Below are 27,584 nucleotides of genomic sequence, written 5' to 3' on the forward strand. Positions count from 1 at the left end.
ACACGAGGTGGCTCTTCCCCATTTAAATATGGAGACATGAAGCCACCTCACAGCTGTCAGTCATGGAACTCTTGCTCACCCGATTTCAAGAGAATTTGGCTCTTTGACTTTGCAAAAACAATTCCAACCTAATCATCTCCCTTTGGCAAAATAATTTTTGTATTCCGAGGCCTAAAATGATAGTGGAGGTTTCAGTAAGAAGCTAAAATTCCTGGTTGGGGGGTGCTGGACATCAGAAGAGCCTGGGTACCTTTGAGATGGGCACAGATGTGTTGGTGAAGGTGAGCTCTCGCAGGCATAGCCTTGGAACTCGAATGGCTCTGGGGCACAAGCGGCTGACTCTCTGGCTCTGACATTTGAGTTGTAAACCCTGTGTGTTCACTTACTCCTGTCACAGGGAACCCTACGTATGTGGTCGGCCACCTTTGGTCGCTCACTTTGTCCTTTATTTTTAAAGCTTCCAGAAAAGATCCGCACACACTCCCATTTCCCAGTCTAAACCCACGCCCACAGCACCAGTAGGCCCGGAGACTCTGGCCCTGGTCTCCCAGGTTTGGAAGCAAACAGGTTACATATTATAGCTCCCATTGCTTTGTCTTCAAATTCCACCTACATCAGACAGCGAGAGCTTTTTAAAGAGGGATAAGGATAGGGTAAGTAGATTTTTAAGAAGCGAATACTTTCCACATTCCCAGCAGCTTATTTAGGCCTTGGGTGGCTCTAACCTTAACATTGGGGAGAGACTTCTCTGCAGAATGGGGTTATTGTGTTCAGGAGGATGCCTGCCTCTTATTAGATGCTTGAGAGAGATTCAAGAGGCTGCCTGGGTTCAGATGGATCACCTGTCCAGGGCCTCAAAGGGTGTGTGAACCGCTTCTCAGATGCACAAAGACTGATTGATTGCCCCAGAAGATATCCAGTGAAGACAAACAGAAATCAGTATTTCCAGAGGTTCCACCACCTAGTGCCATTGTTCATACTTCAAAACAGAGGGGCTTGCCTAATGCAGAAGGAAAGGGGAAAAATATCAGTCCCTGTTTCCCACCATCTGCTTTTTCAAGTTACAAAAATTGGAGATACTAAAATTTTCACCCCCTCCCAAGAGTCCATGAGCAACCTCAGACTGAATATTCAATTTAAAAACATAAGGTTTTCCTTCTCTGGAGGCATCTGTGACCTGTCAAGATCTAAGGGTACCACGCTTTCTTTCCTCCTCCCCTTGAAGTTGCTTCCTTTGCCTTTTGCTTCGCCTCTGTTACCCTTCATCAGTATCTTGGCCAGACGCCATCAGCCAGGGTCCCTGTTCTCTGCTTCTCATGGCTCTTCCCACGGGGCAGGGAGGCAGAGAAGGGGTTCTGAGGCTGCACAGGCAATTGTATCCAGTTCACAGAAAAACACTCATATGGTGTTCTTCAAATAGGGCTTGGAACAATTAAGACTAATGACATTTTGTTGGCTTACAAACCATTAGTGCAGTGTACTCCTCAGACTAAGGAAATTGATAGTACGTGTTATCTCTGCATCATTTTGAATAGGGCTTTTAAGGTATTGAATGTTTTTCTTTGGAGGAGATTAGAGTAAAATAATCTAACTTCATCCTATAAAATAATTCTATAAAAAAGAATTAATAGTATTACTTCTATGTTATCAATAAACAAATTGAAATACAAAGAAATGGAGTGTACTTTCACTTGGTTAGTCAATCAACAAACACTTATTAAACAGTATCTTTTTTCCTGGTGTTTTTGTAGGTGATGCTTAAATGTTGTCTTTTAAACTAATTAAAATTATAATTCTTTTTTTAAAAGATTTTATTTATTTATTTTTAGAGAGGGAAGGGAGGGAAAAAGAGAGAGAGAGAGAGAGAAACATCAATGTGCAGTTGCTAGGGGCTGTGGCCTACAACCCTGGTATGTGGCCTGACTGAGAATCGAACCTGCAACACTTTGGTTCACAGCCCACACTCAATCCACTGAGCTACGCCAGCCAGGGCTTAAAATTATAATTCTAATAGTGAAAGGACACAATTCTGATCCTTGCATGGATAGGGGTATCCTTGGTGGCGTCCTTTTTAGGCCCAGTTTTGTAGGCCCTTTTTAGGCTAAATAGTCACTTACAGACTCAACAAATATTGACCTAGCACACACCTCTACCTCCCAAACACTGTGCCAGGTCCTGGATACCCAGTGGTGAATGGAACAGACTTTGTTTCTGTCCAGGGAAGGAGTACACAGCTTAGTGAAGAAAATCAACATCCAGTAAGTAGATAGACAAATCAATGCATAATTACAAATTGTTATACAACCTATGAATGAAAACCCACACAGGATTCTAGGACAGAGAATGGCGAGAGGGATTATTTTAGGTTAGTGATGGGAAAGATCTCTCTGAAGAGGTGTTATTTAAGCCAAAGAGCTAAAACTTGGAGATTAACTTAGTGAAAGATGGGAGGGAATGAAAAGCTTGAGAAGCTGGCTAGATCATAATTCCCTTTACTGAGCTGGAGGAGACTGGCAGGATGGTGGAATGGTTATATTGGAAGAAATCTAGGACTGTGCCGAAGACACGTGAGGTTTGTGGTGCCTGTGAAAATCCTGTGTGCAGGTCTCAAGATGCAGTGATTTGTTCAAATATGGGGCTCCAAGGAAAAATTTGAGGTGCAATTTAAAACTTGGAGTTATCTCCATGTGAACAACCATAGGAATGGTTTGTGCCACTTGGGAAGAAAATATAAAGAGAAAGGATGCAGGGGCCTTGGGAACCCCAACATCTAGAGATCCGAGAGAGGCTGTGAAGCAGCAAAGCACCTTGAGTAGTTGTCAGAGACACAGAAGGAAAACTTAAAGCATGCTGTGCCCTGAGGCCAAGAGAAGAAGGAGCTCATGGGAGATGACACCACCAAGTGAGCCGAATGCCACCAAGAGGTCAAGGAAGAGGAGGATGGAAAACTATCTGCTTTTAAAATTTTTGCTACAAGGAGGTCATAGGTAACCTTGACAAGAGCAGCTTCAGCAGAGCTGTGGGCAGGAGCCAGGCTGGTGCAAGTTGAAGAGTAAATAGGAGGTAAAGAAACAGAGAGAGTGTGTAGAATACGAGTTTAATGAGTTTGTGTTGGATTGCAATAAAGAGAAATTGGTGGAGGATGTGGGGACCAAGGGATATTTTTATAAGGTGAGAGTTGCCGGGGCATGCCTGTACACTAATGGGGACGATCTACTAGAGAGGAAGAAGTTAAAGACTCAGGAGGAGGAGGGGATAACTGAAAATGAAGGGATGGGGACCAGGTGTAACAAGAATAAAGAAAGAAGGCAAGTATGGTTGCACATGAAGAAAGAGCGTGTGTGACTGCAGTAGGAAGGGGAAGATGAAGGAGAATACCAAGAATCAGAGACATACAATCATCAGTACGGCAGAGGAGTTTATCTAATCCACCTGCTTTCAATGCCTTCTGTTCTCTTTCTTCAGTTCTTGAAGAGAAAAAGAAGGAAAAGAGAAATGAGCTCTCCAAGTCCCAGAGAGAGACATCCCAGGATGAATCATTCCTTGACTTGGGACCTAGTGATCCCTTTCCCAGCTCAGATAAACAATGTGACCCCGATCCCTGTGAATACTCTTCTGCTAGTTAACTATCTGTGTTCCCGCCTGCCAGCACCTGATGCTCGTGGACGCCAAAGAGTGCTGTCGACTGGTGGTGTTCAGCTTGGCTTTTTGTGACCCTCATTCTGAAGGACCAGTCATTTCACATCTCGTTTTTGACCTGGTGCTGAGGCAGCAGTATTTATGATCACTCCTTATTGTTCGACAGTGCTTTCAAGAAGAAATGGCATGTGTAAATCATCTAAAGTGTTTTGAAAGCATATTAGAGTGAGATTTGTAATTGATTCATACGGGTCAGGGTTTCTTGACCTCAGTACTATTGATATTTCAGACAAATAATTATTTGTTGTGGGTGTCCATCCATGCTATGCACTGTAGGATGTTTAGCAGCATCCTTGGCCTCTCCCCATCAGATGCCAGCAGCACTCTGCTCCAGCCCCCAGAGGGTGCAGCCCAAAGCGTCTCCAGACATTGTCAGATGTCCTCCGGAGGGTGAAACGGCCTCCAGTGGGGAACTGCTGATATGGGCCAATGCCCTAACATCCCACTGGAACTGGACACTCCATTTCTTTTTAGCATCAGAATGTCTACTTTTTGTGTAGGCGAGTGCCTAGTGATTTGACTGAGTTTTTCCATTTTTCAAATAAATACAAGATATCTTCATCCACAACAAACATTTGAACAAATGTTCCTTCCCAGACATGATTTATCCTGTGTAAAATGTTCCTTCTCAGCTCGATTTTCAAGGCTTGAGCCAACTGCCAGGGTTAACTGGAGCGCAATATGACTTCCTTTAAAGCATGTCAAAGCTTTCTAAGTCTAAACTTATTCCACACTCTACTAACTGACATATTTTGACCTTTGTTTTATTCCTGTGTCAATCTCCTTCAGTTTTATTTTATTTTTGCTGTTTATCATAAACTGCTATAATTTTTGGAGGAAGCGAGAGGATGAATATTAATGAACGCAGACCCTTTTCTTCCTTTCTTTTTTTTTCTGCAACATATGAATAAATAGTTTTTTTTTTTGTGAAAACGTTTTACCTCCTTTCCTATTGCCCAAGTATTGGCTCCTCTTATTCTCAGGATGAAACTGTAGGGACTGCACTGCCTCTATCACAGTTTACATTTTCAAACCACCCACTACAGTGCATTCTCACTCTGCCGAGAGGTTACATCAAGGAGTGATGCTCAATGTAAAACTCTTAGAAGTGATTCATTCCCATACCAGCTCTATCACTTGCCACCAAAGAGCTTACACTTTGACGTGTCAATTTCTTGAAATCCAATGACCGTTTACTGAGAGGCACATGGCTTTGACAGGGAAATACTTGACACAGTGACAAAGGCTGTTTTTTGGCTGCTCCATATGGTAACAACCTTTGAGGATCAAGAGGGTCTCAAACAGCTTCTCATTATTATAAATAACCCAGTAAGAATCAGATGTGAATTGTTTTCCTTCTTGAACCATAGCCTTTCCTTTTAGCAAAATAAATGTATAAGTTTAAATTCTCTTACATAAAATACAAGTTCTGCATACACAAACATTGATCTCCAGTTAATCATGTACATCTGTCCAGAAGGTATTCAGCCATGTAATATGAAAAGTAGAGACATTTATTGAAGAAGATACCAGATACAAGAAACATTTTACACAGGATAATGATGCCTCAGTCCCCTTCAAAGTAGGCACCTTGGGACCTCACACAGCTCTCCCAATCGCCATCACCTACCCTGCAGTATTTTTTTGAATTCCATCAATGGTCTGAAATCTTTTCCCTTTCAAAGATGATTTTAGTTTTTGGAAAAGCCAGAAGTTGCAGGATGCCAAATCTGGGCTATAGAGGGGCTGAGTCACCTGGGTGATTTGATGTTTCATCAAAAACTTCTGCATGAGACATGATGCATGAGCAGGTGTGTTGTAGTGATGAAGTGCCAATCACCAGTTGCCCATAGCTGTGGACTTCTAAATCATCCAAATAATTTCTGCAGAGAAATGTTCAAGCTTAATGCAAAATTTGATGCAGAGTCATAGCTCTACTTGCTTGGTAATTTTGAATGCAATGACCACATAGCACACATGCTCACTTGACAGCATTACTGCCCCCACTGACTAGTCCAGTGAAGTCGTCATTGTTCATGCATGCGCATTCCAGTCCACTCTACTTGGCTGCCAGATTATATCATTGTGATGCAAACTGTTCTCATTATATTAGCAATGGCTGGACTTTTTCTGGACAGACATCATATGTGATGAAGTATTTAGGAATGAAGTGTACTATTGACTGCAACTTATTTTGAAGGAAAAGAAAGATGAACCAATGGATACAGAAATGGATAAATGGATACATGTGTGAAAAAGCAAATAGAATCGATTGTTAATGGTAAAAATTAAATATGGATATTCATTATACATTTACTCTACAATTCTTTCAATGTTTTGATCATATATCATGAAAAAATTCATATATCATGAAAAAATTCTTCTGTCAGTTTAAGTTTCCTTCTTTCAAAGTTTCATTGCTTGGGGATTTGATGAACAAATCATATTCATTAGCCTTCATGATTTTATAACTATCGATTATATGTAATCTGAAGAAGTCTCAGTTATCAGTCTGTCCAAGTGGCTTCTCTGTCTCTTTTGGCATTTTAGATGCTATTCTCTCAATGTTTTCCAATTTTTGTTAAGGATATTCTTTGGGTGGACAGATCAAAACTACTTTATAAATATTCCAAGTCTCAAAGTATTGTCTGAGGGTACAGTGCTTTATCCTGAGAGAAAAATGTGTTTGGATTTGTTTCCAGTAGTCTCTGTGAATGAAGAACCAGGCTAAATTGCTTTTCAAGGAATCTCTACAGTATGTCAATTAATGGCATATTCACATGACGATTGTGCAAGATAAAACCTACAAATTTTCCTCAACTCCCCCCTCTCCTTCGTGCCCATATCCAATTGATTTGAAAAGCTATTAGCTTTACTTTTAAACATTCGGAACATTCTTCCACCCTCTCCACCACCGCCGACTGGATTCTGGCTCCATCTCTGGAGTCCTCCATTGGTCTTCGGTAGCTTCCTCTCCCGCCTGTCCTCCTCATTGTCTCCAGAGTTTTCTGTCCAGAATTCAAGTGTATTCATATCACTCCTTTCCTGGACAAGTTTCCGTCAGAGCTAAGGACCATTGCTACTTATTTTAAATGTATTAGTGATCATGAGAATTTTTAAAAAGAGAACTATCATTTAGAAACTACATAATAAAATATCTACAGATGGAATGATGAAATGTCTTGGATTTGCTTCCAAACTCTCATGGAAAAGAAAGAACATGGGTGGGGACATAGGGAAACAAGATTGGCCATTGAAAGTTGTTCGAGCTGGGTATTGAATCCATGGGCTTCCTTATATTATCAACTTCTGTATACACTGGAAATTTTCTATAATAAAAGGTGTGTTTTCTTAAACTTGGAGTGGTTCTCAAAAACATCTACGTGCTTCAGAAGGGCAAGTGCTATCCTTAACCCTGGAGTCACTGAGTCTTTTGGGACTTTTCTCTGGTTTCTCCTCTAACATATACCCTATGCTTCAGATCTACCAAGCTACAGGTTATTCCTAGAATGGATTCTTTCAAAAGGCAGTTTCTGTTTCTTGAGTAATGACTGCTAATCCTTTTGTACTCAGTCCAAGTGTCACCAAGCCTAGAGAGCCTTCCCTGACTCTCCCTGACACAGTTATCTTCACCAATTGACTTCCACAGAACTCTGTACAAACCTCTCCCATGGAACAAATACGTGTACATATTGTAGATGATTGTTAAAATATTGATCTGCATAACTAAGCGGTAATATCCTGTAGGGTAAAGTCTGTGCCATTATTCGTGTTTGTGCAATATGCACTGCAAATCATCCGTTTAAAAATGCTTGTGAGATGAATCAAATAAAAGTATATTGTGTACTTTTTCTTTCACCTTGTTACCTATAAACTAGATTGTACTACTGAGGTTTTAACAACGTTTGGTGTGGTAGAATTGCCAAACCTGAGAATTAAAACTCAAAACAGTTTCTCAAATATATTAGTATTCCAAATGATTGCAGAATTCTGTGCACGATACATTTCTCACTCGTCCTTATCGTTGAAAGAGATGGAGCCTCAATTCTTACACAAGAATACCACCATCACTGGCTCAAGTCAAGCAAAGTTCCCGCAGCTTCCAAAGAGAGGATGAAAGCAGTGTTTCTTCAAAGACGTAGCGAATTAAAACAGCATGAGATATGTTCCCCTGGTCCTGCTTCAAGGTCTGCTCGGCCCTTTTATCTATTTGGACTCATGGTGCCAAGAAACAATTTATGACGTAAGGATGACTGCCCCACTTGGTGCCAATATTAAGTCACTTCGCATAAAAACCAAACATAACTTAAAGCAAACTGTCACCGCTAGTGAATCAGCCAGGTTCTACAGCCATGATCTTTTTTAAACATGGTATCATGTGAAATAGAAGAATGTTTTTAGTGTCGCCAAAGGCCGTGCTCTGCAGGAACACCCTGCCCAAGGTGCAGAGCATCACAGTTGACAGAACACCTCAGCAAGGGGCACAGGATGAGTGTTTTCTGGGCAGGGGCTGGAAGGAGACTGCAAGGTGCAGTCATAACTCCATAGAGTCCTAGGATGTGTCTTTGTCTTGCAGCGTCCTTCTCATGGAAATGGCCATGTGTTGGGCACAATGTGACGTCAGTTTCTTGACAGGGACAGCAGACTGCCGACTCCACACAGTGGCTTCCCTTTGCATAGTGAGCATCAGTTTTTACATAAACACAGTGAGAGTCAGTGTGATTGGAAGAGCAAAGACATGTACTTTGTTTCCAGGCAGACTAGGACCAGAACCCTGGCTTCCCTTTTCCTTGGCTCGTGGCTCAAGCATCTCAGAAATTTACTTATCTCCCCTGCAACAGTGTCAGCAATAATGACTACTTCTGGGAGACCTGGAGATAAACATCAGTTTCTTTCCTCTCCCCATGGCAGACTCAGTGTAAATGCCTACCACAGAAGGAAAACGGAGACAGACTCATCATAGAATCAGAGTGACTGTGAAGAGAAAGAGACGAGAGATCTCGAGGGTCACCGTGTAGACTGAGCACTGTCCTTGCCATAAAAAAAAATAATGATTTCTAAAACGCCCTGTCAACTCATGTGATTTTGAAGAGCAGGCATTCCATACATAAATGAAATACTTTCTACTTTTAAAAAGCAGAACTGAAGTAGCGCAGACTCCAAAGTCAGTCAAATTGAACCCATGATATGAGTTTCTCAGAACCAAATATGGAAATTATACTCAGTTCTTGTATTTTAAAACCATTTTAAATTCTCAAGTAGTTTCCAAGCCCCAGAAATCTGTAGTCACCTGTGATCTGCGAACATTCATCCTTGGCAGGCAGTCCCAGAGCAAGCTGTTACAGTGCGGCTGGAAAAGGACATTTGTTCTTTCTAGATCCTTGATTCCAGGTCTAAGGAGGCTTGGAAAACCCAGTCAGTTTTCCAAAATCCCTAATGCTATTTTCCCAAAGTGAATTTCCATAAAAGACTCAAAAAAAACCCACCCCCAAAACCCCCAAAACAACCCCTCAGCTCAGCCCATTATTCATTGTTGGGTGAAAGGAAAAATATTACTTTCTCAAAAAAAAATAGAGAGACTCAACAGCTTCTTCTCTTTCCTTTTCCCTTCCTTCCCTCCTTCCTTCTTTCCTTTCTTTCTTTCTAATATTCTGTCTGATTCCGCGGCAGACTCACAGCCTCTGTGTCTGACTTCTCCAGCCCACTGCCTTCCTTTCAGCTAGTCCGTCGGTTGCTGAGGTCTCCACCACAGCCGAGATGCCTCAGAGGGGACAAAGGACACAATTAAACCCCATGTTCAAATGCAAGGACTTGTCTGCAGCTTTTGAATTAAGCAGCAGCTAAGTAGTTACTAAAATGAACTTAGGGAATTCACTATGCACTTAACTTTTTTTCATGTTATTTCCCCCCATGACCAGCTCTCTGTCAAAGACTGTCCCTAGAACGTGTTCAAAGAGGAAACTCTGAGTAACTTATAGTCCTACCGCAAATTCACACTGTAATGATCCATGCAGGAGTCTTGGAATGTTCTGTGGGGTGGAGATAGTTCCACCTAAACCAACACTAAGTTAAGTATATGGTTAAGGCAGCAGTTGAGAAATAGAGAAGCCTTCAGAATAAAAAAACCTGATCACATAGAAACTTAAAAGATGTTGGGATATCTGCAGCTACCTAAATCACTCATATATTTCATTGAATTCTCCACTTACAGTAGAGGTGTCATGGCTTATAAGACTTCAAATTCTATAGACTGTTATCTGGGAATGTAAGCCTTTAACCTACCATCTCATTTTCTTTCCTTTTTCAAAAATTTCTTTCCCCTTTTGTCCTCTTGAAAAGTATAGATTATTACAGTAGTCGCTAAAGAAAAATGTTCTTCGAGTTGATTCATCAATTAAATGTTTTTTGGGATGTTTTAAATTTAACGAAGGCTACCTTTCTCATTCATACTCCAGAAACACAACTTCAGAAAGGCCTGTAATAGCCACTACTGCCACAAAGCTGTTCCCTTGCTTCGCCCCACCCTCCCCCATCCCCGCACTTGTGAGCCCTGGCCAGGATAAGGCGCAGTTGCACTGTAAAATCATCGGCATCACACGCTGTCATTTTAATGACCTTGCCAACGTACTGATAATGCTTGTATACAATGACCCAGATTGCCAGAACAAAAAGCTGACTAGTATTGAAGACGTTCAATTATTCTAGCGCGTTAAACCCCTCTCAGCTGTGGCCAGACGACTCCACAGAGGGAAAGAGTTGCAGCGGACACTTTTCCCAGTGGCCGGAGTACACTCTTTCCCAGGGGCATATGGTACTGTAACCAGGCAGAACCTCCTAGAATGCTGCTGGTTTGTTTTGCTGGGTAAGAGGAGTGCCGGGCATCTGGCAGCACTTCTGTATCTAAAAAGTGAACAGATTTTTTTTCTAAAGCTGAATATTACATCATGCCATAGCTGGTATGACTCCCACTTAATCACACTGGATCTGCAGGGGAAGAAAATGACCATTAAGTTCCTTTAAAAATATTACCCTAAACAAACACTATTGTGACTTTAACTAAGCCAACCTTGTTTCTGAAGCCAAGGGTCCATAAGCTTGGAAATACCATGACTGCATGCAGGCAATGGCATATCATGAAAACAGTCATCCGTTAGCTTTTGTCCATCAGAGAGAATACAAATTACAGCACTTGTGATCACGAAGGACAAGTTCATAGCCATCAGTCAGAGTCAGAAGACTGGGGACTGAGCAGAGCTCTGCCGGTTACTGGTTCCATGACCATGGACAACTCACTCCCTTTCTCCCATTCTCAGTTTTCTCACTGTAGACAATAGTGGTGATGGCCTCTTTCTTTCATAGAATTGTAATAATGTGCAAAAAAAATGCCTTATATCCCAAAACTCCCATATAAATGTAGGAAAAACCATAGATGGGCTCAAAGAAGACCAAAGCACAGCAAACCTACACACCACAGACGCCAGAGATTCTGCTGCAATGATTTAAAGCAGCAAATAAAACCAGACTTTCAAATCCATAGAACAATGGAAATGTGCCCAAACAGCTCAACAACTCAGAACTGTCAATGAGCCATTTATATGAAGGGAAAGAGGGACCCAAGGGAGCTAACCCTTTGGGAACAGGTTCTTGGGAACACGCAGTCTGGCGAAACAAAGGAACAAAATGAGCCCCGCATCATGACATTTGTTTCCTTATTCCAAAATGTCCCGGGAAAATAAACACAACTTCGATTCGAACTAGCTCTGAAGTATGACTTTGGACTCTTCTGTGATTTCAAGTTCACCTGATATGTCTCCATATGATACCTATTGGATTATGCCAATTGTTACAGAAATCAGCACAACCAAGCAAGAATTAGAGGTAATTCCAGTGGTTTTGGTTCAGCAGACAGCATTACTGATAAGTCTTAAGTTCTTAGTTTTAGAAACATCAGTCAGGTGAGAAGCGGGTTAAAAATTCCTTTTTCTTGCTATCAATAGATTCATCTTCAAAATGTGTCATCTTGTCATAACAGCCTTGCAAAAACATTGGTAACTTTCTCAAAGACATCCATAAATGGTCTACTTACTTAATTTTCCTCCTGATTAACCAAAGGTCCCTTCTGTTATTTATTAATTACTCCCGGCTCTTTCTCAACACCAGCCCTAATTTGAACATCCAACCATATGGAGCAATGTGGTGAACCCAGTTAAATTTTTTGAAGGGTTTAAGTAGGATTCCCTATGGGCTCTGCATCTGGCCGATGACCCAGAAAAGTCTCAGGTTCATGGTTCACAAGTCAGAGGGCGGTCTTCAGGCATGCAGCAGGTAGAGGGGTGAAGGTTGCAACTGGCAAAGGCAGGTGCAGGCCGCATCCAGGCAGCAGAGACCAGCACCTCTCTCCTCCCTCCCCCATCACAGCCAGTCCTCTGGGCTGCAACCCTCCCTGCCAGCTCAGAACAAACAAAAGGAGCAAACGGAGGGAAGGACTGTGTGATTTCTGTTCATAAACAACCACCACCCATGTGGACAACCAACCCTCCAGGTTGAGTTACAAGAACCAGGTCTGATAACAGCTTTATCATCACTAAGCAGGCTGTTTGGGGTGGGGCACGGGTGGAGTGGCTGTCCTGCGAAGGAAAGGAGTGACAGGAAACACCGAGGAAAGGGCCAGAAGGGGCAGTGACAGCAGTGCATTCCAGGGTAATAACAAAGCTGCGGGTCAGTGTTGTCCCCAATGCGAGGGCTGTCACTGAACTGCCATTAGAGACAAAACACAGCGCCAGTCACTGACCCTGTACAGCTTGGGCTTAGACTGTCACCAGGGGAAACCTCACCCTTCCTGCCGTGGAGAGTTCAAAAGGGCCCTGGTGCATGTCATGTGTCTCATTATACAGTGCCAAAATAGTCTCATTTGCATTTCAAGAGCTTTTACATTTACATATGGGACATTAGCATATCGTTCCACTTTTAGTCTGTAATGTGTACAGGTTTTGGAGTCTAACTGAGGGGCCACCTATGCCTGTGCCAAATATAGCCGGGTGAGCTTCGGTTTCTCCCACGAGAAAATGGGAAGAGCAATACATAGCACACGCATACGGGAGGCTTATACAAAAATAAGCGCACTTGGTTAGCGTGGCATCTGGCATGGTCCGTGCACAGTGAATGTAAGTGAAAATTCGTAGCGTTAATATTATGATGGTAAAAATTGCCAGAGCCTTGAGCTCGCTTTTCTGGCTCTGCCACTGACTGGCCCTGTGGCCCGGATGAATCTGCTGCAATGTCCTCATCTTTATAAGAAGGCATTAAATTGCACATTCTATAATTCCTATCCAGACCTACACAAATTGTTGTCCACATACTATCTCCATGTAAAAGAATTATTTTCATTAGTCTGTTATTAATATTTTGAAAGTCAGTGGATCATGGGGGTTTTCAAAGGAATCTGCAGGCTTTCAAAAATTCAGCACCTGAATAATCCAAAGGCTATTCTGCCATTTAGACCCCCATTTTATTTGTGGGTAGCTCTGTTATTGCAGAGACACCACTTCACCAGAGAGTTCTCCACTGTGAGCCCGCAGAAAGGTGAAAGGGCACCAGCAACACACTCCCTACGGGAGGACCCAGCGCGCAGCCCATGCCCTGCAGCCAAGCAGGAAGGTGTCTGGGCCACACGGCCGCGGGCTGACCCAGTGACCTCGCACAAACAGCTTGAAGAGGAACAAAGAAGTTGGAAATATTTCTTCTTATTGCATGCGCTTGGTTTTGTGAATTCTTCTACATTTTAAGGGAGAAACGGGAGGGAACTCCCCAACGCCAGACAGCCATTTTTCCAGACAGGGCATCTGAAAACACTGCCTTCCCAGACCTTTGGCTGCCCTGGGGTGACCTGGGGCAGCAGCAGCACACCCTGGGTGTTTTTCAATCCGTTCTTCCCCTACGGCAAGGGGAGGTGGCGGTGGAGGGAAAGCAGGCCTTCCTCCCAGCAGGAGGCAGAAACGGCAAGAAAACTACAACCCGAGCATGTCAGACAGGCCAGCAGTCCCCTGGGGAGGCACTTCAGGGTGCCCTGGGCTTGTCACAAGCCAAATGACTACATGGTGAGAATTTTTTTTCAGATTTTATTTATTTAGTTTTAGATAAAGGGAAAGGGAGGGAGAAAGAGAGGGAGAGAAACATCAATGTGTGGTTGCCTCTGGCACACCCCCTACTGGGGACCTGGCCCACTACCCAGGCATGTGTCCTGATGGAAATTGAACCTGCAACCCTTTGGTTTGCAGGCCAGCGCTCAATCCACGGAGCCACACCAGCCAGGGTGGTAAGAATTCATTTTAAAACAACCACTCTCTGGCCCCCTCCTCAATATCGAGGCAATCCAGAAAAAGGAACTTGTTGGGTTATCTCCCCACAACACTCTGATTCCGGAGGCCTGTCGCTGCCAGAGGTTTATATCACCGGGTCGGGATTCTGCCCTCTACCCTTTTCCTTTTCCTTTCTTCGTAAGCATTCTCTCTGTGATGGCCACGACAGGACAGACGTCCCCAAACAACAGCTCTGCTCCAGGTTGGGGCCTGCTTTGCAGCTCTCGCTAAAAGCATTGCCCAGTGAATTGGAGAAAGAACAGGTCCTCTCAGTTATCTGGGTGCCGGGCCCTCCGAGTTGATCATCAGCTTCAGGCAACACTTTCACAATCCAGGGTGAAAACAAGGAAGCGAGACTCCGAGCATCACAAAAACACCAACTTTCTCTTATCTAAAATAAGGACTACCAGAGGCAATAAAACATCTTAGCGTTAAAGTAAGGAAGGTGAATCAACTTGTCGAAGAAAAGAGCTATAAACTGTATCTTTCAATGAGCTAGAAAGCATGCCTGAAATCTAAATATGATTTCTAATCTAAATCTACATATTGTCTTATTAGTTTTCTGTACTGCAGCTTGTTATACATAGTTAAATGAGATCTTCTTCAAAAGTGACTAGGAATGGTCAAGTCAGCCATATAATAAACTCACAAATTATTTCTCAAAATTTTTTTTCAAATTTCAATGGCAAAAACTGATTAAAATCAAATTTCAACCCACTTCGATAGCTTCTCTCATTCATGACCTGAAATCTCGGCTTTGAACCTGAACACCACTGACCATTGAAATCCTGGACACCAGGAAATCAACTTGCTGTTTTCTAGATAGGAGTCAAGAAAGATGCCCCATTCATCCTTAAAATTAGAAAACAACGTTGAAAATAACAGGTTCCTTTAAAAAAAATGGAAATGGCTATTAATCACCGGCGCAAACAAAATACCTCCTTTAGTGCCAGAGGGAAACAAAAATCAAAATGAAAGATTGTCGGCGGTTTGCAGCGAACACACACACACGCACGCAAAGCTCTCCCGTTACTTACTGTGTTGTCATCACGGTGCACCCTGCCTGCCCAGCTGCCAAGTGCCAGCGAGCCTCGAGCAGCTGTTTCCTTCGAGCTGGGGCTCTGCGTCTTACCCAGTCACATGCGTCTCCTGATAAATACTGCCGCCGTGCCAGGAGGTCAGAAACTGAAGATCGTTATTCTTCTAATTCACAAACCTCCTCATAACCCCTGAGCTGGCTCAGCCCTCTCATTGAGCATGCAGAGCGGTGCATTCCACAGTGTGTTTTCTTCTAGCTCCCACCCCCAAACAGCTGATAAGTCACACTGGAGGGCAAGTGGAAAGCTGATGTGTGTGTGGGGCGGGGTAGGGGTTGGGGGTGGGGAGCCCGGCGGTCCCTCTGCTCTCTCATCCTACGCAGGTTCTCACTAGGGCTCTGGAGCAGCCAGAGGGAACCACAGCCTGGCACAGCAGGTGGCAGCTGCCTCCCTTCCCGGTGCCCTCAGAAACATCAATCTGTGACTCCATCTAGGTTTCTTTTTCTCAGCATCCCAGGCTCTGGTATGTTGGACAAGCCACAAGACTGAGTGGACTATTCTGAAGAAGGCAAACTAACAGTTTAAGAATGTTCAGGTTTACAAACAAATGACCCATGGGCATGAACAACAGGGTAGGGGGCAGAAGAAAGCAATGGGTGAAAATTGGGACAACTGTAATAGAACAGCAATAAAAAAAATGAATGCTTAGATTTAATGTCAACACAGCCAGCGCTGCTGTGCCAAGTGATGCAGAGGGGCAAATGTGTGAGAAGTTAATGCCAGTTTAACTAAAGAGCTAATAGAAATGATTGCAGGTCATTTAAAATAAACTCCTGCATCATTAGCTGTCGGATTGTGCCAACCTTTGGGGGTACAGCAGAGCTGCTGAGATTATCCCCGGAGGCACGAGAGTGGAACTGACAAAGCACGTTACAGGTGTGCTGCTGCCCCCTGTGGTGTGCTGGGACGTTGGACCCACCCCGGCTGCTCACAAGGTGACGAACCACCCTTGGTGCTTTGTTGAATTCGTACTTCTCACCCAAGCTGATTTTCCCCCTCTCCAAGGAAAACCCTTCAACTCCCTGACCTTGGATAGTACCTGACCTGGTGCAGTATCTGACTTCTTGGTGTAGTAAACATGATACTTTCCCAAATCAGTGCCCGCACAGGGTAGCGTGCAGATAGGAGAGTCAGTTCACTTGGCAACATGAACATCTGAACAGTTTTAAAAGGTTAAAATGCCCCAGGGGATTTTTGAACCATGACGAACCTGTCGAACTGTCAACCTTGATTTTTAATAAGTGAGATCTTACTCAACAAAGGAGCCTGTGGGAGCATTTTTTCATATCTGGGTTTTGTCCTATAATTATTTACAGTGTTTATCAAACCAGAAAATTTTCCAAAATTACAGAAAAAGACCCTAAAAACTCCATCAAGCCATTCTTTCAAGGGACTAATTTGTTATCAACACATGAGAGCCCATGGTGCAAATGGAAAAATTTTTTTGCAAGCTTCAAAGTATATCCCTTTTTAAGGGTTCAAAGTTAGTAACAGAAATAAGCTACAGATATTAAAATATAATGTGTTGAAATGTACATTACCATCACATTTCTCCTCATGTGCTGATGTGACCAATCATTCAGAAACAGAAAAGGAGGCCTATGAAGAATTGAAATATTATCTTGATTTATATATACTTTGCACTTGCAGTAACAGAAACTCTGTGAACTTATGGCATCCATGCATCATTTTATTTGCCGCTGACTGTGTTAATCATGCTCACAATCCATTTCATACCACATGGTGAAGGAGAGACTTCTTGAAATCCTTCGATGACCCACAGGAATAACGGCCTCAGGACATAGAGTCTCTCACGCTATTGGCTGAGAGGGAGGGATGGATCCTGATCTCACAGACGGAGCCAACTCTCAACACTGACCAAGACCATGGACCCTTCCAACAGGCCCAAGAGCGCTGGAGAAGGCTAGACAAAGACACCCTCTTCCAGCCTTGCAGAATATTCGACCCCACCTCTCTGCCCAGACAGCCTGCAGGTACCAATCCTTTCCTTCGACTCAGAAAGAGGGGCTCTCCTCCTGCCAGTAGCCCTCAGCCCCGGGCTTGTGTCTCACCCTGTGCCCCCACCCGCTCAGGACCCCGCCTCCAACAATGCCTTCTCTCCCTGTCCACATACCCTCCTTAATACCTAATCACGCTCATATTGTTATGTCCTAAAAGCAATCACTTTTGCTCCTTTGCTCCTATAATTAATGCCCAAACCCACTCATTCCCTTCATAACTCAGCTTCTGGAGAAATACTTTTTGTCTCCATTGTCTCTCATCCCAGTTAAACCTCAACCTGCTGATGGTCTGGCTTCTTCTTCCCACTTCACGAAAACCCCAAGTCTCCAAAGACCCAGGTTTTTGGACACTTTGTGGCCTTTCTCCCCCTTGTCCTCTTGGCTGCATTAGACCCATCTCACCAAGCAGTCCTTAAATATTCTCTGGTGGCTTCTTAAAATTTTACTCCTGCCCTGGCTGGTGTGGCTCAGTGGATTGGGTGCTGGCCTACAAATCAAAGAGTCACTGGTTCAATTCCCAGTCAGGGCACATGCCTGAGTTGTGGGTCAGGTCTCTGTTGTGGATATACAAGAGGCAACCACACATTGATATTTCTCTCCTTCTCTATCTCTCTCCCTTCCCCTCTCTCTAAAAATACATCAAATCTTAAAAGAAATTTTTGCTCCTACCTCTTTCAGCTTCCTACATGGACTTTTCTCTTTCCTGCCCTTAAACACGCACAGCCCCTCCCTTCCGTCTGGTCTCTGATGTCTCTCGCACGCCTTCACTGATCACCGAATGACGTAGTGGTTTCCTAATTGGTTGCCTTGCCTCCAAAAAAAAGCCCTGTCTCTGCCTTCAATTTATCTTTGCTTGTTTGTTTGTTGTTGTTGTTGTTTTACATTTTTGTACTGAAAGCGTCTCGGAGGCCACAGTGGTATCCTAGGCACCTTGGTATTCCCAGTCTATGACTGGGCTGGAATACATTCCACGGCTGTTGCATTTCTTACTCTGTATTAGAAGTAGGTCTTCGTACGTCCACGTTCCTTCTAAGTTTTGACAATCTCAGGGAACGTTTGTGACTTACTTATTTTATATCTCACCATGGCTCATACAATGCCTGATGTGGAGGAGACACGTAGCTGAACCAATGCTGAATAAAAAAAGTGAATGACTAAAGAGGAAGATCTTCTGCCTATTCCATTAGGAAAACATACAAGTTTGCAAAAACTGATTTGACATTAGGCCGCCCAAAAATCTAAAGTAATTCCTCCCCCCAAAAGAAATTATGGCTTCGTTCTATGGCCACACTGTAATAAGACTATAAAATATTACAAAAGGATAAGTCAAAAAGGAGCCAAGCTCTAGGAAAATTTTCATAACACGCCTTTTAAAAAATTCATTGAATGGAGAAGAAATCAAAGAAGCAATTATAGGATGCTTAGAAGTTTTTTAATAATGAGAAAATCATATATCAAATATTGTGGGCAGAGCCAAAAGAGTTAATTAGAGGCAAATGGTCCCAAGAAGTTGAAAAACAACAGGCCAATAATCATGGAAAAATATAAAAATTATTGAGAAAGTGTTTCCAAGAAATGTTTTTAGTCCAAATTACTTGCACAATCAAGTTCTCTCTGATCTTTACACCACACATAATTTCCAAACTATATAAAACATTCAAGTGGACAAAAGTAACAAAAAGCTAATGTAATATCTGTGATTTAAAACAAATTGATACAGCATAATAAAGGAAGCCACAGACTAACCTCACATATAAACACAGTTTACCTTAGAGATGTAAAAACATCTCAATATTAAGGAAGGCATTAGCATAATGACATAAATAAGTCAACTGAAAAAATTTGAATTAGCACAATAGGTACTCTTAAAAAGTCTTTTGATAGAATTCAGTATTAATTTTAAAAAATTAATAAAATGGAGTTAGGAGAATTTTCTTAGCATGCTAAATTTATTTATAGCAAACTGAACACAAAATCAGAAGGAAGAAAAGGATGCTTATTGTCACTACCACCATTATTGGCACCATTCTGGGCATCTGAGCCATTCTGGGCATCTGAGCCATTGCAACCAGACAAGGAAAAGAAACTAAAGAAAAATTGTGAGAAAGCGGGAGACAAAATTATCCAGCTTGTACATGTTGCAATCATTTACTCAGTAGAATCAACTTTTTTTAATGCTTTAAATACAGAATAATTAGAAATGTCAGTGAGATGAGATTACAAAATAGACACACAAAATTCATACAATTCTCCATGTAATAGCCAAAGACTGTTTAAAAACATAATGGAAAAAAATCTCATTCATAATGGCAACAACAATAACAAAATTTCTAGGAATAACAAAAAAGTGAATAAAATATTTAAAAAATGAATAAAACTCTACTGAGAAAACATTTCAATAAATGGAGAGTTACACAGTTTTTCAGGATTGAAACTCGACATTGTAAAAGTATCAGTTCTCCCCTATTTAATTTATAAATATAATCAAATTTTGGTTGAAATCTCAAAGAGATTTTTTAAACGGGCCAAAAAAGAAATCCTGAAGTTTATTTGAAAGAATTTTAAAAAACTGAAAATGGCCAAGAAAATTTTAGAAAACAACAAGGAGGGGATTCTAGGTATGAAATAGGCTGAAACCTTCAAAAAGTGCAAGTGTGATACCGATGTCAAAAGAGGCAGAGCGTGTTGGAACAGCACAGAAAGCCCCGAAATATAGATACAGGAACTATATTAAAATGTTTACTTGTTAAATACAGTATTTAAACCCAGTGGGGGAAAATGACTTATTCAATAACTGGTTGAGAAATAAAGATGCAATTATACCTCACACTGTATGCAAAGCAACTGGTGGGCTGGAGTTAAATGTGAAAATAAAACCACATGCAAACGTGAAACAATTGTGATTTTTAAAATAATCTTCCAAATTTTAATCATGATTAAATATTTTTATCATGAATTTTATTTTAATGATGAACACTGAAGCAGAAACCATAAAGGAATTTTTAATATTTAAATAAAATATAAAAAGTATATCAAAAATAACCCTACCATAACTGAAATTGAATCGGAAATGACAAAATAAGATTAAAAAATGAAGCCTATATGGGAAAGGGTTAATAGTCTTACCATATCAATAGTATTTATAATTAACAACTGGGCAAAAGATATTAGAAGAAATATAATGGACCAGTATACATACGAAAAAGACTTTAGATCCTAAAAATAATATATGTTACACAATAGGATACCATATATTACCTCCAAACCTGACAAAAATAAAAAATTGATAATTTCTGATGTTTCTAGGTTTGGAAAATGGCACCTTTATACTCTGCTAGCAAAGTATAAATTGGTGCAACATGTAAGGAGGAAAATTTTGTAATATGTTAGCAAAAACTTTTTAAAATATGTATACCTTTTGGTTCATAAGTTTTTGTTCTAGAAATATACCCCATGAGTATAGTATGGATTTTCACAGGTATAAGAATATTTCTCACAGCATTGTTCACACTGTTTAAAAATTAGACACAATCTATGTGCCACAAGTAATGGGATAGATTATAATATATTTATAAGAAGTAGCACTTCGCCATCATTATAAAATGTTTGAACTATATTAACATGGAAAAATACTCAACAGAGATTAAGTGAAAAACACAAGTTACAAAACAGTTCATTCAGTATGACCTGGTTTTCCTAAGAAAATTTGTCAACACGTGTAAAAGTCTGAAACATTTCATGTTTAAAATGTTTAATAGTGGTTATCTTTGGGAGTTGGGGCCACATACTGGTGTTTTCCCCTTTGTGTGCTCATCAGCTTTTTTCTACTGTCTCTCTGATAAATGGGTATTGGCTGTTCATTTTTAACTGAGATCTTTTTTTAGGTAAGAAAAGCCCTACAATCACACTTAAGTACTTTCACCATCTACACAAAAAGGGGAAGACGTCGAGGAGAAATGTGATCAAGAAAAACAGGACTCCCAGCAGAAAAGCCTGGCCATCCATTAACAAAGCCAGACGCTACCTCCACACTGTCTCAATGTTCTGGTCCTGGGCCCAATATGTGATTGCAAGTCGCTGGAAGTGGTGGAAATATCAGGTTAAAAGGACGCAGGAAGACGGGGGTAGCATAGTCTTTCTTGAGTACTCTGAATTCAATTTCTCAGAGACGTCCTGATGGGCCTTGGTGCCTATTTGAGGCATTCCCTTCAGTAGAAATTCCCAAATCGTATCTACTCATCTCATGCACACGTGGTCACATAGCAGGAACTTCCCCTGCCTACCACTGGTTTGTCCATCCACCTTGTTCCTAACTCCAAACAAGCTGCTCCAAGTTGGTGACACGCCACCTGCTGGTCAATATGAGGTACTAACTTCCACATCACAGTGCTTTTTCTCTCAGAGGACTTTTTACACAACATTACTCTTTTATTTCTCTCGTTCAGCAAATTCTGCCTGGTCATCTCTTTCTCAGATACGTACACTTTTTAAATTTTTTCTCCTCTTTCTTCTTTCAACATCTATCTAAGTATCAGGGAGAATTTTCTCTCCTCCTCCTCCCCCTGTCCATCCCCTTGAACCACACATGAGCCCAAGCACCCTGCCACAAGCACCCTGCCACAAGCACCCTGCCACAAGCACCCTGCCACAAGCACCACATGCCTGTAGCACACAGAAGGAAGTTCTGAAATAGAGAAGAGTTTTTCCTTTCTCAAGCCTTTGAACAAAGCATATCGTTGTCAATACCTGAAAAAATATAGTGTCTGGTTTGGTGTACACTGCATTTAGGGATTTACCAAAGTAGGTGACAAATATCTCTGCTCTCCGAGTTTATAATCTCTCTGAGAGAAAAGTGGAACAGGTCAGAAGCCATGTATAAGGAATAATAATTATCATCTATCATGACAACCAGTGTTATGATAGATATGAATATTAATAATTGTACCTATTACTATTCTACTACATTAATATGTCATTAACAAAATACAATGACCTAATAACACCTGTGCCTGATACTCATTTCGTTCTCCTCACAGTGACCCAAGGAAACACTGTTGTCACCCCCAGGTGACCTTCCTGCGATGGACGAGCCTGCCCACGACTAGTAAGCAGCTTCGAAAGAAAGAGAGAAATACGGATGTGGGCCCTGGCTTGCCTGACCCCAAACTCCTCACATTTACCCCCAGAATGATTTAGTAGCTGCAAATGTTGTCATAGACTCTGGCTCATCCTTTTCTAATTGAATCTGCTTACCCTCAAGCACCACGGTCAAGTCAATGCTACTGCACTTTGGGCTTTACTTATTGGCACGGCAACAGCAGTTTCCCGTTACTACCCATGGCAAACAGGCGACACTTCCGAGGGTGATAGCCTGGTATCACCTGAGCGGCATTTGCAACATTGTTCCTGGGGATGACACCTTCTGTGGGTCAAACACATGCTGAGTTCCAAACAACGGCTATACATGGGAGCCTTTGGAACGCAAGCCATTCGTAAACCGGAGGCAGGCTGTATAAAAATAAAAAGAACGGACCAGGCAGACAGCCCCTACCAGAGCAGCCTCCGCAGAAGGTGCCTCCTTCTCCTTGCTTCGGCATCTCTGGAGAGACTCCCAGATGTCTGGACAGATCTGTCCACATTAAAAATAAACTTCTGCTTTTATTTCCTTTTTCCTGTCTTCTATCTTCTCTCTTTTCTTTCTTCCTCTTTGTAAAATTCATTTACTTTTTTTAAAAAACCATTACATAACACAAAACATATTAGTATAATGGCATTAACTTAATCGAGTTCATTTCAATTCACCTTTATGGCAGCATTTTTCCCTCTACCTAATCAGCTTCTTAGATTAAGTAGGATTCCTAGCAGAAGTCGCATTCAGTAAAACATGAAAAGGAACATTTAGTTTCATGGAGCGAAGCACCTTACTTAGCATAATTACTTACATAATAACTTACTCCCCTAATAGTTTTATTTTAGCACCTTGACTTGACAGCAATTTTTATTAATCTGTGAGGATCTCACCCCTATAAATGGGGTGAGATCCCTATAATCTGAATCTATAATCTGAATCTAAAGCTTCTAAAATGCCACTGCTGTTTCCAGAAGTCTTTTAGTTCTTGAAAAAATTGCTTAGAAAAAAAAAATCCCCAAGGCTCTCTCTGTGCATTTTTCTAAGAATTAGTTAGTGTTTAGAAGATAAGAGAAGGGCAGTTTTCCCTTCTATTCAAGCTTTGACACCATTACTATATCAAAGCTGAAAATACAAAGCTGATTCAGAGATAAATGAGGCAAAAGAAAATATTCAAAATTTTTTTCCTTGAAAAGTGGGGATGCATGAGGTGGGGTGCGGCTAGGTCTTGTAGGACTCATAGGAAAGGCAGACTTAGAAACTCTAAATCCTCTTATTCTGTTCGTGAATGATGGACCCCCCCTTCCTCTCCACCCCCCACGGCTGCTTCACTCAGCACCGGCCTTCTGAGTCTGCTCAGCGGCACTGGGTCCACACACAGCCCACTGGCCTTGGCTGGAAGATGATGCTCAGCATACACTTTTCAGAAAGAATGAATGAATGAATGAATTTTTACACCATGGTTGTAATTAGAAAACAGCCATATTAGTTTGAGACCAAACCCATCTGTTCAAAATTGCGCATAATTCTATATGCTCTCCCTAATCATTCTGCCTTCATTTTACCATATTATCCAAACCCAGCAAGCTGACTACGAGTCCCATTTTCTCATCCTTATAGCCAAACTGCTTGCTCAAGTTCTAACCCAAACATGACTGTCTTTAGGTTTTAACTCTGCGAGACCTGAGCTTCTGATCTCATTTCCATATCCTTTATATATACTTCATTAAACACGGCCATGACTGACTCACACTGTACTTGCTCAACCTCGTGGCCTCAGCCATGGGATTACTCACACCCCCGTGTGTAGAAGGCCACTGGATAAGGTATTCCTTTTCATGACTTCCTGGGAACACAGAGGCAACCGCAGGCAGAGTGGGAACCCGGCTGAGGAAGGAGTATCTCACATTCTCACAACAGGATTTTCTTATTTGCAGATCAGCAGGAGGTAAACGAAGAAACATTTTTAGAAGCACATTTAAAAAAATGGTAGGGAAATTTCCAATTTGTTTCATGTTCTAATTAAACAAGAAGTGTTTATTCTCAGAGCTCATCTTTGTGATTGCCATTCTTACTAGCAAAAGGCCGTAGATTGATTTAGGCTGTGCTAAAACTCTCAAACTGCAGGGCCAGTGGAAGGGAGGAGTCAGAACCGAGAGGTGGGTGCTGTATTCCTTTAATATAACCACAGGAGGTCAGAGCTCAACAAAGCTTCTTGGCTGCTGGAGTTAAACACAGGTAGTGAGAAATCAGCACAGGGAGAGTGGGCTAAAACAGCTGAAAAATACCATCCTAAATGTTGAGGCTTCATAGGTAGTCAAATACCTATAAGTTAGGTTAAAATATACATGTTCTACTGATCGGAATAACTACATTATCACATTGAAGTGTAGCCTTATTTCCTGTCACAAAATAAGCAGGACTCGTGTGTGTGTGAGTGTGTGTGTGTGTGTGTGTGTTTTACTTGATGAGATATTTACATTTAAAAAGCAATAATGCTCATGATAGCAAGTCAAACAAGACAGAGATATACATACAGGGAGAAATGTTAACCCTTCTTTCCCGCTCATTCCCATCTTGCTGAGATAACACACATCTATGAGAAATGTATCTCATATATACATGTATGTATGAGGTTCTATTTTCCCATTTAAAAAAGTAATGTATTATTAGATACTTCCCCTTTAACAATGTATCACAGTCACATATATGGGCTCCAAGACCATAATACAGATGCAAAGTATTTGGTTTAATAGTTGCGTGCACCTCCACAGTGTGATGACTTAAGGCGCTCCCAATGTTTGCCCCCATAAGAGTGTTGCAGTAAACATCTTTGCACACATATCTTTAGTTTCTAGGGCTTTTATTTCTGCAGACTAGAACTCCAGAACAGGGGGTGGTAATAGGAGTGCAAAGTTATTCATGGTACTACACGTGCTCAGTTATTTTCCCAAAACTAAACTAAGAGCAATGCAAGGGTCAAGGCCGTCCCAAGACTGATAAACATCAACTTAGAGGATCAAGGTTATAATGAGACACGCTAAAAAGTCATTTCAGAATAATATCCCAATAGGTGTATTAACCTAATTGTGTTGAATCTTGCTTGCTTTTCATGTAGAATACTAATATTTTCCAAGATCAAAGCATCTGAAGCCAGACTGATTAAAACTTGTCAACGTGGAAAGTGGGTCTCATTTCCCCCAGCTAATGCTTAGGATCGGCACACACCCAAAATTCTGTGAACTCTAAAGGCCTTTCCAGTTGTAGAATCACTTGCTGATTAATTTTTCAGTGTATAGGCACATGTGAATCGATGTTATAAAGCACAAAATGGTAATACTGCACTGAAAGTATTTTATCTCACTCTCTAAGCTTGTCCTGGTGCTGGTGCGAAAAAGGGCCGGTCACAGCCTCCCTTGCGTCCATCTGTTTCCTGGACTGTAGATTAGGAACTGAAGAGCCCTCTCTTCCTCAGTCCACCTCAGTGAAGCAGGAATGGCCCCCGCAATCCAAACAGGGATGAGGAGGACCCCATGTCCACAGCTGTAGCCCTCTGGCTGGGGGTGTTCACCTAAAACCACCTCTCCTAAATTACCCCGTTTGGACGTGCTGTTTGGTTTGAAACTCTGGAGTGAGAAGCTGGACTCTATTTGCCTATGTATTTAACAACATATACTCCCCATTACCATTAACTAATAATGCTAAGCCAGCCAACATACTCTAAGACACAAATGACTGAGCACAGGGTTCTCTGCCTTAAGAAAAGAAAAAATAAGTTATGTTTCAGCACAAAGGAAATGTGTTCACATTATCAAAGCATTCTTTGTCTTAGAAAGCCACTCATCACAGGGCTGCAAGAAACGTGTGCACCCCTGAGTGCATGGAAAGTGGCATTCAACCAACCCAAAGTCAACTCATGCAATTCAAGCGCACATTTGTTAAATAAAATAAACACGAGTCCGATGTTGGACCCAACTTACTGGCCCAGATGGTCTGTGTCTTTTCCTTCGGAACAAAGCAGTGGGCAAGCAATCCCCAGCCCCCCCCTGGACAGGGAGAGGCGGTTTCGCAGCCTCCCAGGGTGCTTAGAAGTAACCTGCTAAAAATAGCCCCTCAACTTTCCCGTTAATGTCCTCAGCGGGGGGGCCAGGTGAAAATAGAAATTGCCTGAAATATGGCCCCAGCATTCTAATTCCAGAGAACTGCTATGAACTGGAAACCCCCAGCAATCCTCCTGACAATTCCAACATTAATAATCTTTTTGTAAAAACCATTTCTCAGACTAGCAGGAGAGGCAGTGTGGTGAGTGGTAAGCCTGTTGGCATGTGGGAACACTGGGAAATCAGGATTCGCATTCCCCAAGCAGCCACTCACTTAACCCTTTAGGTACAGAATCCTCACTTGTAAAAGGGAAGGGCAATGCCCAAATCAAAGGTGGCTCTGTGGGTTGGAAATAATGCCCTGCGTTCCAGGGTGTTATCCCACAAAAAGGTTCAGTAAGTGCACGAGGATATCAGACAAATTCAACGTGTGCCCTTATAATAAAAACAGAAAAGGGAAACACCCTAAAAATAAGGGGAGATGGATCAAAATAATAGGATGCCTTCATTCAGCGCTATGGAGCCATGAAAAAGAGGAAGTGGGAAGACAGCTGATGTCATAAGTGAAGAAAGCAAGCTGCAAAAGCGTTGTGCAGAAGTATTGTTTTAAGCCAAAAAAAAAAACCAAACAAACAAACCCCACTAAGCCTATAGCGCCACCTTTATTATAATCATGTATGTTTTCAAATGCCCAGAAAACACCTGCCGCGTATTTCAGGGCCGTCTATAAATACACGTCCACCCGGAAGAAAAGAAGAGGGTTACCAGAGTCCCAGGTCCTTCCTTTTCCACCTATTCATTGAGTACATTCCTTTATGATAAAACTGTACTGTTTTCATAATTAAAAATTAAGGGCCATCGAGAAATAGCTCATGGAAATCACTTAGCACAGTGCCCAATGGTCTTGGATGAATGATTGTCCGTTACTTCTGTCCAGAAGCTATAGGACTTCTTAAGTAAAATGAGTTTGCAGAGAACCAGCAGACCTTGGTAATGTGCAACCAGTTATGTCCCCGTGCGAGCTGGATCTGCTTTTTTTAAAGTGGTTGTTGGTTAGCATGACTGCAGCGATGACTCCATGGCTGCACATGTGTGTGCACCTTTAATGTGTGCCGTTTAGTACACGGCGATTGTACCGCCACAACATTGTGTTTAAAAAGTAGAGCTAAGTTTTTCAACAG

General features: G+C 41.8%; 1 protein-coding gene across 12 annotated transcripts in view; it reads right to left on the minus strand.

The window, feature by feature from the left end:
• RASGRP3 (RAS guanyl releasing protein 3) overlaps positions 1–27,584 on the minus strand; it is a 102,749-nt gene that overhangs the window by 60,035 nt on the left and 15,130 nt on the right. For 4 of the 12 annotated variants that reach the window (XM_045827830.1, XM_045827834.1, XM_045827825.1 and 1 more), the window contains exon 1: positions 15,095–15,366. The exons of 4 other annotated variants lie outside the window; for them this stretch is intronic. The gene's annotated coding sequence lies outside the window, so the exon portion shown is untranslated. Of the gene's footprint in view, positions 1–15,094; positions 15,367–26,283; positions 26,376–27,584 lie in introns of those variants that run through there. 4 more of the 12 variants (XM_045827837.1, XM_045827836.1, XM_045827833.1 and 1 more) reach the window with 3 other exon arrangements.

The sequence above is a fragment of the Phyllostomus hastatus genome, unplaced genomic scaffold (assembly GCF_019186645.2).
Source record: "Phyllostomus hastatus isolate PE091 unplaced genomic scaffold, TTU_PhHast_1.1 phas_scaffold_78, whole genome shotgun sequence".
Lineage (NCBI taxonomy): Eukaryota > Metazoa > Chordata > Mammalia > Chiroptera > Phyllostomidae > Phyllostomus > Phyllostomus hastatus.